Below are 13,578 nucleotides of genomic sequence, written 5' to 3' on the forward strand. Positions count from 1 at the left end.
CTGTATATTCGTCTAACTGTCTATTTTTCTATCTGTCTTTCTGTCTATCTGTTCATCTATCTATCTTTTTATCTCTCTGACTGTCTATTTGTCTAACTGTCATATCTCCCTAATATAAAGAACCTAGAGTGTGCCGGCATATTATAGTTTATTATCTCCCTAATAGTTTTCAACGAACTGGAAAATTAAGGCTGGCGTCTTAACCCCTATTCTGTAAATGAGCCGGGTATAAACAATTAAAATGAAATAGTTTAACTTCATTTTACATTCATCTGTTGAATATGAATACGTAATATATTCTATTAAATACAGGGTGCATACTGATAAATTTGATTTTTTCATATTTGTACATAAAATCAAAACTAGAGAGCTACGAATTCACATTCACAAAGTCATAACAGTAATGGTATCTATACTTCCATTTTATTTTACAGTTTTTTTAGTGTATACTATGCAGGGTGAGTCAATATTATGTTTCAGTTTTGATTTCATGAAATTAAAATTATTATAATCATTATAAAGATTTATTAACACACAAAGATAAAAATACTTATAAAAATGTTGTAGTTAAAATTTGTTTAAATAAAATTTTGAACTTATATTTTTACAAAAGAAAAAAGAAAAATATGCAAAATTATGCACAAATAGGCGACATTGATCATTACTCATTACATAACATATTTATCATTTCAATTATTGCGTAATCATCAAATCCTTCGACTTATAAATTATTTGTTCTTGTATTTAAAAGTTCTTGTAAAACCGGAACTTTCCATGCATGTTCCAATGGGACATCAAAATATTTCATTTGTTTCTTAACTAACATTTTACTAAGATCCGAAGGATTTATAGAACAATCATTTGCAATAGAAAATAAATTTCTGCCAAGAACTGGGTTTGTGTAATTTTTACATAAATTAGAAAGAAATCTAATGCACAGCTTAGAACTTGCTTCAATAGTCTCATAGAAAGACACACATCTACTAGCTAAGATAGTTTTTACATGTAAACATTGTGAAATACTTTCAATCAAGTACATATGCGTATCTCTAGGTACATTGAAAAGAATTCTAATAGCAGTATTCATGCATGCTGTATACAATTAGCAGAGGGTTTTACGTTTTAGACCTTAAAGCATATAAATAGTAAATGCAGTAAACAAAATCAGAATTTCCTTTTATTTAAATAGTTAAACATCATATTATGGACATTTTGTAAAATAAATTAACAACATAATTATTTACACATTTATATTAAACTTAATTGCGTAAAATTTTGAAATGCATTCTAAGAATTTGCAGTTATATTTTGGGTACAAACCTAGATTTTCGCGTAAATACTGGGTAAATACTGGGTAAATACTGGGTAAATACTGGGTAAATACTGGGTAAATACTGGGTAAAATTGTTTGTCTTCTACAACCCAAAATATTTTCAAGGGAATATATATAATTTATATAAAAAAGATTCACTGATATTATGAAATTTAATAAATGAAAACGTACAGGGTGTCCCAATAAACATGGGAATTCAGTGACGAATTCGATATGGACTTTTTAGATAATTCTTTGATTTAGTATAGTGATACCTACTGAGAAAGCTGCAATCTGTAAGGGTTTCGTCTGCTATGTTTACATTTTGTTTGTTTATGCTTTGACTGCATACAGTTGTACTTAGTAAAACAAGAAAATTGCAGTATACAAACAGAGTAAACTTGTCCGTCTTCACTGTTCATCTTGCGGAGACATTATAGACACATCTTTACAGTGTTTTACCCTTTTCATAAAATAAACTCTAGCAGACATAATAATACTATGGCTTTTGAAATTAGGTATTACAATGCTGATTCATAACAAAGACGATATCCAATTCGTCACTGACTTCCCATGTTTTTTTGGGACACCCTGTACCATCATCCATCACGTCAAAATATATAATGATTTTCGGATTTTCTCTTAATATTTTTTGACGAGTCTCTTTTAATTCTTGATAAATCTTTTCCACATTTTACATTTTACATTTTAAACAAAATTTTACATTTTTCATTTTATATTGTACATAGGCACTAAACACCACTCCATTAAAAAGAAGGACAGGGTTAGATTTATTTAACATAATTTGTACGACTTTGTTTAAATAATACTATAACTAAAAGTATATAGTCAATAGGACTCAGTCGACTTTGTGACCTCACTGCTCCTAGTTTTGATTTAACGCTAAATTAATGAGACAAGGAAAATGTGGTGTACACATTCAGCACTTCAAGAAGAGGAATTTGATTGAAAAATCAAAATATGCAAGACTTTTAATCTGATGTGAAAGGAATTGAGTGTTTGCCACAATGCTTTTTTAATCCCTATATTTTTGCAACCCAATGTAGTTTACCATAGACATTTCAAACTATGAATTCCGTTAGATCAAATAATTTAAGATTTAAATTTTAAAGGTTTACACCATNTTCACTGCAAACAGGATAGAGAAGCAAGTAAAATTTATGCGACATCACTGGTACAACTTTGTAACCTCGTATCTCCTCTAGTTTGGAATTTGCTACACAAGTATAAGAAACGAATATTTATTTGGTGACATATTTACAGAAAACGTTCTTTTTCATAACTTTTCAATAAAAGGAGTTTGGAGATTTTAACGTGCAATGCACTTTAATTTGACGTGCAGCATAGAAGAAACACTAACTTGTTTTACAAAATTAAAAAAACAGAGTTAGGTATGTCAAAATTTGTGAGATATATCTAACATTCTGTTCATAATTTCGAACATAATGTGACGATATGACGAACACAATGTTATGTGCTCTTCTACAGCGTGTAATATTCAGATTTTTCTAGAAAAAAATATGTTATTTAAAACTTTTGAATTAAAGAGGCTATTCATTATGTACGCTGTCAATTGCATCTTTTATTATCAATATTTTTATTGAAATTTTAGCAGAAAGAATTTTAATCATTAAATAATTAGAAATCACTTCAAAAAGTTTTTTAATTTAAAGTTAGACAGTTTATTTTAATTTCGTTATACAATATTCCAATCAAATTATCTATTTTTCTGGAAATTTGTTCAGCATGATGAATAAAATGCAATGGCTGCATTGAGGGTGTGAAGTGCATTTTAATCCTTTCTTCTGAATTGTCGAAATAAATCACGCAACCTCTTACACTTAATAAAAATACAATATTCGTATTTTTGAAAAATAATCACACAACCTCTTACTCTTTGATAAAATTTCTTTATTTCAGTATTTACCATATTTTTAACGTTATACGTTCAAACTTTAAAAAATTATAAAAAATTAGCAAGGTCATCATTTTGTTAGGATAAGTTTATCAAGATACTTTTATGATAAGTTTATCAATACTTTTAGGATAAGTTCATCAATACTTTTAGGATAATTTCATCGATACTTTTAGGATATGTTTATCAATACTTTTAGGATATCAATCCTTTAGGACAAATTCAGCAATAATTTTAGGGTAAGTTCACAAACACTATTAGTGGATAAAATCACCTATCGCCGATCGAAGCAAATAAGAAAGGTTAGGTGGAGTTCATTCCAAATCGTTGTTGTAGCGAAATTATATTTTCTTTAATTAAGTAATCCTCAGAAGAAAGTAAAAAAGTAAGACATTGTTTTTTCACACAACAGAGAAAAGTTAGCAAGAAGAAAAGAGAAAACAGAAAAACTTATAAAAATTTACCCGAATTATGTCGATCATGTGAATTGTGAATTATGTAAAAATGGACGAGACAAAAAGTATTAAATTCTAATTTTCCAAGGAAAAGTTTGACTCCAATTTTAGTCTTATTTGACTGTGAAGTGTGAAGTTATAGACTGAAGGAAGAAGGTCAAGTTTATGCAACATTACTGGTCCGATTTTTTGACCTCCTAGATACTTTAGTTTTCATTTTTTAGCAAATGTAGGAGTAAGCCAAATTTATTTTGTTACATTTTAGAATTTAAAATATTTTTGTTCTTCTCAAGAGCTTTTCAACTAGAAGATTTATACTTGAAAACATTAAAGATTTTAATCTTCTGGAAAAGGAATTGAGTCTTTGCCACAAACTACAAATTTCTAATTTCTATTTCTTTACAACCTTCATGGTCAAACGTCATTGATATTTCAAGCTTAGATTATTTGGTCTAACAGAATTCATTGTTTGACATATGACTTTGGGTTGCAAAGATATAGGGATTAAAAATCAGAGTTTGTGGTTTAAACTCAATTCCTTTACTTTGGTTTGGCGTTATTTAAGATCTGAGAGTTTAGCGATATTTTCTGAGTATTTTAATTTTTTTGTAAAGAGATTTAAAGTATTTTATTGTGTTTTTTAAAGGATCTAAGAATCATAATTTTTAAGAAAAAAAACAATCTAAACAATCTAAAAAATTTAGTCATGTCTGTTATAAGAAAATACTGTATTTGATCTGTACAAACAAAATTTAAAAATACTTTGCAAGAAAAGGGAAACTAAATGATTTTTGTTATAAAACATCAATTTAACAATGTTTAATTTTTTAACTGAAGAAAGAGTAGAATAGTAAATTCAAACATTGTATTTTAGAAAAACTGAAAATCCTTTCCTGGTTTATAATTTATAATTTTTTCTATTTTGCTGATGTTTATAAGTGTTAATAGACGTACTTTTAGAGTTAGACGTAATTTCAACTAACTTTCTATTTTTAATCTGGCATGTCGTCGATTCACAAAGGAACCTTAAGAGCTTTGTCTAATCAAGGGTGAGATATCCATAATTTCTCTTCAAAAATTTGTTCTTTTTAATTGTGGATTTTCTATAAAAGTGTCGTGCAGATTTTTCCCACAGAAGCCATTGAGCAAATTGTCAGAATTCTACACTTTACAAGCTCTAAAAACGATGATATCTTCCTCAATTGTGATCAACTAAAGATTTCCCTATTTAAATGAAATTACAAAGACAGTGTTAAGGTTTTTGGCTNATTTGAAATGTTCAGTCTAAGTGTGTATCTGTATATATCTATAAAGGACGTGGGAGTGTAGGCAATAGGTCATACATTCATAACATATTGGATACCCATGTCAGATTTATAATAACGCCTTCTCATTGGTGGATCAGATCTCATCCTCGGGCTCTGATTGGTCCTCCAAGCTCCAGGGATCAGAGGTTCATTGCTGGCCAATTTGTTGTGTTGAGATGACAGCTGAGAGGATGGAAGTTTATGTAAGATATAACAGATGAGGTGTATGCCAGGGCTGATTAGTCAAATAAACCAGGAAACTAGGCTGACATGTTTTCCATTCATATCTTCCGCAGGTCATATGACATCATCAAGGGGAGGGGGCCGTGGGGCCAAACACCCCCCCTCGGATAAGTGATAAGAGGGTGATTCAGAAACAAACAGGGACCATGGACCCTTCAGCCTCAAAAGTTAAAAAAATCTAATTCCCCCATAGAAAAATACCCCCCTCCTGAAGTTAAGTTTTTTTCACAGGAATAAAAAAGGTAACTCTGTGGTATGACTTGTTTTGTAAATATTGTAAGCTATATTGTAAGCTATATTGTAAGCTATATTGTAAGCTATATTGTAAGCTATATTGTAAGCTATATTGTAAGCTATATTGTAAGCTATATTTGTTTTACTTTTTTATTAGTCAGACATTTGGAGATTTTTCTGTGGTCGAGGAAAATAATGAAAAGTATTAAAATCACAACTTTCAATTAATATTATTACATTCCATTCAGCAACAATGCTCTACTGTTAATTTTAATCAAGTTTTGTCATGAAAAAACCATAAAAGACATTTTTACTTCGTATCTCATGTTAATGGGGGTACAAGTACTGTTTTTCTTCATTCATATTATTAAAATTATCTCCTGATTAAATTGTCACATTTTCAAAAAAAGTGTCACATTTTTTCCGAACAAATTTTTGAAATTTGACCGTCCTTCCCTGGGGTCATGTGATCGAATGTGCAGTTTAGCCAATTCGTTCTTGGTTGTAATAATCCAAGTTCTTTCAATTCTTCTGATTCTTCTATTGGATAAAATATAATTGACTAAATCTTTTTATTTTTAGAAAACATTAGTTTTATTTTAAAAATTCGGTGATGGTGATGGACCAAACCTCTGTAGATTAAAAAAGGTAGATGTTAGTTCCACATTTATTGAAAATATATTTCTGTCTGGGCCCTGGTCAGTTCTTTCTAACGGTATAGTAACCATCAAAATCGATGAAAAAATGTTAAAGACCACAAGAAAATAAAGAAAAAAGAATATTAAAAAAGAATTGGTCTGTCAAATGGACGAAAGAGCACGAACTCAGAACATGAGATGGAAAAAAGATAATTTGCAAATATTCATTTTTTAAGGAGTGGTATTTAACCCTTTTAAAGAATTGGACAAAAAAACTCTTTTTTAAAAAAAAACACTGAATAACAGTTTACAATTAAATTAGAACTATTTTTTTCTGTTTTTTCCTCTGAGTTCAGTCATAAAATCTCTAATGTATTTAGATTTTCGTACTTCAAGTAAACTTCTCCCAAGGTCCCAAACCTTCTCTAGAACGCTAACTTTTATATGGTAGAGTTCATGTCCAGGAAGGTTAAAATGTTCTCCTGTAGGCTGGAGTTTTATTTTGCACTGATTTGTGATTTTTGGCAATTTTTATTCACAAAACAAGGCAAAAAGAACAATTTGTTGAAAGGTACTAAAGCTACATTTTATCAATGATTTTATTTTTTTTAAACTTTGAAGCACAAAATATTTTATATAAATATATAAATAATTGTTATTGTTTTTTGGATTTTCCTGCTAAAAAATTAGAAAAAAATCATTTTCTAAGAATGCAAATTTTCCCTGTTTACTCTTCAGGCTTTACAACGTTTTTGAATGCTTCTTTCTTCAAAGTTAATTGGTGTTATTTATCAATGAATATAGTATCTGCAGCTGTAAGCTAAATGTCAAGTTATATAACGGAAAGGGTCTGTTCACTCTATTCATATCTAGGTTCCCAGGCAGCTATTAATATAGAAATAGATAAAAATTTTAGTTAGTTTTAGCTAGTTTTATCCGGTTATAGATATTTCTTGCTATAATTCTGGATAATTTTAGTAAGTTTCAGCTAGTTTATCCAATTCTAGATATTTCTCTAGATAATTCTGGATAATTTTAGTTAGTTATAGCTAGTTTATCCAATTCTAGATATTTCTCGAGATAATTCTAGATAATTTTAGTTAGTTACAGCTAGTTTTATCCAGTTATAGATATTTCTCTAGAAAATTCTGGATAATTTTAGTTAGTTATAGCTAGTTTATGCAATTCTAGATATTTCTCTAGATAATTCTGGATAATATTAGTTAGTTATAGCTAGTTTTATCCAGTTATAGATATTTCTTGCTATAATTCTGAATAATTCTAGTAGTTTTATCTAGTTTTGCCCAGTTATAGATATTTCTTTCTATAGTTTTGGATAATTTTAGTAAATTTTAGTTAGTTTACCCAATTTTAGATATTTCTAGCTATAATTTTAGTAATTTTAGCCAGTTAACCCAATTCTAGATATTTCTAGGTAAAGCCAATCCCAAGCTAATTTTAGCTTTTTTTTAGCAAATTGTGTGTATGTTTAGCAAGGTATAGCAAGTTTTAGTCCTTTCAATCCAGTTATTATTCCCCACCTACTCAGCTCTAGCTATTTCTAACTTCGTCCAATAGCAAATCCTATCCAGTTCTAGCTATTTTTAACTATTTCTAGCCAATTCTCACTAGTTCTAGCTATTTCTTGTGTATGCTTTGTGTATGCTGGCTAAAAATATCAAGTTTCAGCTAATTCTAGTCATTTCTACCTATTTTTTAGTCTCCATCCTACCATTTTAAGCTATTTCTAAATAGTTTTAACTAACTCTTGCAAGTTAAGCTAGTGTTAGCCATTTCTTTCTAGTTGTTAGTCCCCTCATCCTCATCTAGTTCTAGCTATTTCTAGCTATTTCTAGCTAGCTCATCTAGTTCTAGCTATTTCTAACTAGCTTTAGCTAGCTCATCTAGTTCTAGCTAGCTCATCTAGTTCTAGCTATTTATATCTAGTTCTAGCTAGCTCATCTAGTTCCAGCTATTTCTAACTAGTTTTAGCTAGCTCATCTAGTTCTAGCTAGCTCATCTAGTTCTAGCTAGCTCATCTAGTTCTAGCTATTTCTAGCTAGTTCTAGCTAGCTCATCTAGTTCTAGCTAGCTCATCTAGTTTCTTGCAAGTGATATTTGATATTTTTACCTCTAAAAACTAGTTTAACAATTTATATAGTTCTAGCTTTATTTTACTCTCCCTTCCCCCTTTTCTAACCATCTCCAGCAGAGCATGAGAACAGATAGGTGTGTGTGAGAGACAATAAGAGACAATCTCTAATTTTAGATTCAGGAATTTGATCTCCCTCTTCTGCACTAGGTTCGGAGTAAGGTGAACCAAGGGCCCGGAGAAGAATTGAATCCCTCCCACGCTGATGAGAGAATATTTAGAAATCAGAGGAACATCGAACACGGAATAATTAAATCCAACTTAATTAAAATAGTCGATCATATTATTTATTACTTTTCTAATACTTGAGGGCAAGAGACAACTTTAGTTTTAAAATAATTAGAACATTGGAAAGAATGTGTCAAAGTAAAAGGTATGATAATCAGCCGATAGAGTTGCTGAGTTCTTTCGATTTGTGACTCGATGTCAAGTTCTTTCGATTTGTGACTCGATATCAAGTTCTTTCGATTTGTGACTCGATATCAAGTTCTTTCGATTTGTGACACGATATCAAGTTCTTTCGATTTGTGACTCGATATCAAGTTCTTTCGATTTGTGACTCGATATCATAACCGTTTAGTGTAAAGCAAAAAATAGAAAACAACATTTTTCACGTTTAAATCTCAAGAATTTCAATAAATAAAAATTTATAAAAAAGTGTGAAAACCATCTCTAAACAGAACGCAAAACACGTATATGTATACTGTTTAAGAATTGTAATGTTCATAATATTAACAATGTGTATTACAAATACTTCAAAATACTTACATTTACAAACCAAAACCAAAATAAAAACTTTAAATTATAGTTTACAGGGGAAATTAGTTCTACAACTAACACTTGGCCCATTTCTAACACTGAGTGTTAGAAATGGGCCAAATCTTCAAAGTTTTCTTTTTAAGCGTTTATATCTTTAAATCCAAGCCGAGTTAAACAAAACTACACCATACATTTATATGAAATGGCAAAAACTATTTATTGAAACAAGGAATGTCAACTTTAAACTAATAATAAGGTATGATGATGATGGTTTTTGATGATTCTTTTTTCTAATTTGAAACAATTACCGCATTTCAGCTCATGTCGCGTTTTTTTAAACATATCCTGGTTTTGAGGCAATATTAATCTCAATTTTCAAGTATTTTTTATTAATTAACAAGATTTTTTGATAATGTAAAATATAAACAAAATAGAAAATAAAAACATATTGTTCTTTTGTAAAAAAATTATTACGGCATTGAGAAATCAAAATGTTAATTTTATTTTGTTCTTACAATGTAGATTTAACTAGAAATGTGGAAAATTGATGGTTTAAAATGCAGGAAAATAAATCATCGATATTCTCTATTTAACAAATAAAAAGTGAAAACTTAGATTCTAAATATAATTCAGCATTTAATTTAGTCTTCATCAGATAAATTTTACTTTGCGTGTTTTATTTTGTAAGTTATGAAAATGAGTTTTGTTTTGAATTGCGGATTAAAGCGGGAAAGTGGGATTTGTCTCGAAAACGTGACATTGATTCAAATTTCAAATTCTGGATATGTTTGAAAATGGAAAACGGTAAAGGGCTTTAAGGTAAAAAAGGTCCTTGTGATGCTTACAGTTTTTATTATCGACTTTTACTCTAGATTTTTGCACATTTCTAACAGTTAGTGTTAGAAATGGGCCAAGTGTTAGTTTTGGAACTAATGTCCCCTGATTTACGTACAACCAAATTAAACGTGAAACCCATGAACTCTAAAAAATTTTTTTAATTAAACTTTAAAAATTATGACTGCTGTAATAAATGATGTATATAAATAAGAATGAAAATTAAGATAGTTTTGAATTATATTCCAAAAGCTCATATTTAGCTTCAAAGTAACCTCTATCTCTAATTTCTTAATCCCATTTTTCCAACCTAAGAGCGTTATTCTGTAATATTTCAAACTTTGACAATTTGATAAAGCAGAATGCATAGTTTGAAATATCAAAATTCTAGTTTAAGGGGAGTAATTATTTCCTTTTTTGTGAAAGTCTATAGTTACTATTTCACTAAATTACTATGATTATTAGAAAAAGTGGAAGTGTTACAATTAGCCTCTACATAACTCGACAGGGAACCGTGACATGTTTTAAAACCGGCAAAATATCTATCTAAAATAAACTAATATACATGTTATTAGATTTATTTCTTGCATGGTTAATCATTACCTTTTTGCGAAGATTTTCGCGCCCTTTCATATAGATTATAGGATCTGTTATATACTTTTCAAATTTTCCTTGGTAAATTCGCAGTCTTGTTACCAGAGGATTAGAGAATGACCGCCAAGAAAGAAAGGTTTTGACCGGCAACGTAGCTAATAGCCAAGAGTTTCTTGAAGGGAGTGGGGGGGGGGGTTGCATATTACTGGACCCCTCCCCAACCCCTCNCCCCCCCCCATTGTAATGTTTTAGCTTTGTCTTGTAATTAGAGGATTAGAGAATGACCGTCAAGAACGAGTAGCTTGCTTGACCGGGAACTTCGCTAAAAGTGACGATTTTTAAGAAGGGGGGTGGTTAGGTTACTGCCCCCCCCCCATCACCACCGTGAACTGATCTAAGAGCGACGAATTTTAAGAATGAGTGGAAGGAGGTCTATATACCCCCCCCTCACTACAGTCAATTGAAGATTTGAAAACTGTATGGTTCTCGTTTAAAAGTAACCCCCTCCCTCAACCCCAATGCTATTGTTTGGTGTTGTGTAAACGGGAAGAAGAAATTGAGTCTTTGCCACAAATTCTGATTTTCAAATCCATATATGTTTGCAATGTATGTAGTGTCTTATATTTTTATTCTATTCCCAATATAGTAAATTACCTGAAGGTCTTCCTTTATGTCATACCAGCCTACGTTACTCAATTAATTCTGGTGAAACGCCTTTATAATTTTTCCTGTTTTTTGCTGCTTTTTTCTCGCTGATTCGTGAAAAAGTCTTATTGAAATATACGTAATATATGTAATTAAGTAATCATTTATTTATGAAAAATAACAAATACATACAAAATTAAGTGTTTAAGAAGAAAATATTTGAAAACATCCAAAAATAGAGGTTGTGGGAATATTTCCCCCCATTCTAAAAAAATATAAAAAATAGAAATAAAAGGAAAAGGAAAGATACATTTTTTGTTTAAATAATATTTAATATAAACTAGTGGTGGATTATTAGTATTTTTCGACGATAAACTAGCAACTTTTAGAAATAAAAATTATAGATTTATTTGTAATGTTTCAAAAAAAATAAATTAGGCTTTATGGGTTGTAAAAATGTATAGGTTTTACGCAAAATGGGCATTTTTAAGCATCTTTTTAATTCGCACTGATTTTTGACATCCTTTATTTTCGATTATATCATTTACTCTTTTTAATCTTTTTAGTCTTTTCTTTGTAAAATCTTCTTTGCTTTCTTCGACTCTTTTGCAAACATAGGATGTGTTAGATTTTGTACATTTGTTTTGCTGATAAAAATCTTTATTAAATTCTGTTTAAAATTCGAAATAAGACTGGTATTTGAAAGCTTTGAAAAGTGCGTTTATTTTCATACCATATTTTATATTTTTCAGATTCTATCTTTATATCTCATAAATGTAAATTACCCCACTTACATTTCTCTTCAATGTGAGCTTACGCTAATCAATTTCTGGTGAAACGCCCTTGTATACTTTTCTGTTTGTTTTGTCGCTTTTTATCTTTCACTGAAACATGAAAAAGTCTTATTTGTATGTACGTAATGCATAATGTGCATCTTTCACATTTTATCTCCATATCTCAGAAATTTAAATTACCTTGCTTACAACTTTCCTGAATGAATGAGCTTAATTACGCTAAAAACGATGAAACATTTAAAGAAGGGTCTTTTTTATCATCAACAACATACGCTTTCTGATATATAAATGAAGTACTCTACGCGAAACCCTATAGAATTTGTTTTACTATCAATTTTTCGTTGTATCGTTTAGAACCAATAAAGATTTATATTATAATATATCTTTGCAATCCAATGTCGTAGATCTTTGATATTTTAAATAATGAATTCTGTAAATTTAAATAACTTAAGTTTGAAATATCAAAGGTGTTGCAAAGATATAGGAATTAGAAATGTTTAGTTTGTGGCAAAGACTCAATTCTTATGAACAAAAAATGAAATAATTAGTTGCATGGCACAATATACCACTTTTTATCTTAATAATTCTAGCTTTTCTTTTTGCAATCGTATCTCTGCACTTTTTTTTCTTCAAAATATTATTTAACAACTTAGAAATTTTTAATCAACGTCTGCCAAACATAAAAATATAACATTTGTTCATTTCTATATGATTAGATATGATTATAAAAAATTTCTTGAAATAAATTTTTTTTTTTATTTGTACCCCTGAACCTTGAATATTGTAGAGCAAAGGTCCCATAATTAAGAGTCTTCAATATAATGGCACTTATTAACTTACAAACCATCATATCCGGTCGGGGAGGGGGGGGCGGATGTAGGAGGAGTCTAGGGTTAAAATTAGCATGCAGGCTAAAAGTTTACTAGATCAACTATGAACAGGGAAGACAAAAAACCTTTTTTAAAAAACCCAAGGGAAAAAAATTTTTTATCGAGAAGTATGTTTAAAAATTGTAATTTTTTAGCAGAGAGTCAAGGAGTATATGTATAACATTTAAGGTCGGCTGTGTGTATTGAAAACCATGAATATTTGAAATATAGAATTTTTTGTAAAAAATGTTCCCTGAACCTGGTTCCTGTAGCAAATGGTTAGGTGTAGATAATTGAAATCCTTTACTTTAATTAATGATTATAATATATCTTTGCAATCCAATGTCGTAGATCTTTGATATTTTAAATAATGAATTCTGTAAATTTAAATAACTTAAGTTTGAAATATCAAAGATGTTGCAAAGATATAGGAATTAGAAATGTTTAGTTTGTGGCAAAGACTCAATTCCTATGAACAAAAAATGAAATAATTAGTTGCATGGCACAATATACCACTTTTTATCTTAATAATTCTAGCTTTCCTTTTTGCAATCGTATCTCTGCACTTTTTTCTTCAAAATATTATTTAACAACTTTGAAATTTTTTAATCAAGGTCTGCCAAACATAAAAGATAACATTTGTTCATTGCTATATGATTAGATATGATTATAACAAATTTCTTGAAATAAAATTTTTTTTTATTTGTACCCCTGAAACTTGAAGATTGTAGAGCAAAGGTCCCATAATTAAGAGTCTTCAATATAATGGCACTTATTAACTTACAAACCATCATATCCGGTCGGGG

The sequence above is a fragment of the Eurytemora carolleeae genome, unplaced genomic scaffold (genome assembly GCF_000591075.1).
Source record: "Eurytemora carolleeae unplaced genomic scaffold, Eaff_2.0 scaffold2059, whole genome shotgun sequence".
Taxonomy (NCBI): domain Eukaryota; kingdom Metazoa; phylum Arthropoda; class Copepoda; order Calanoida; family Temoridae; genus Eurytemora; species Eurytemora carolleeae.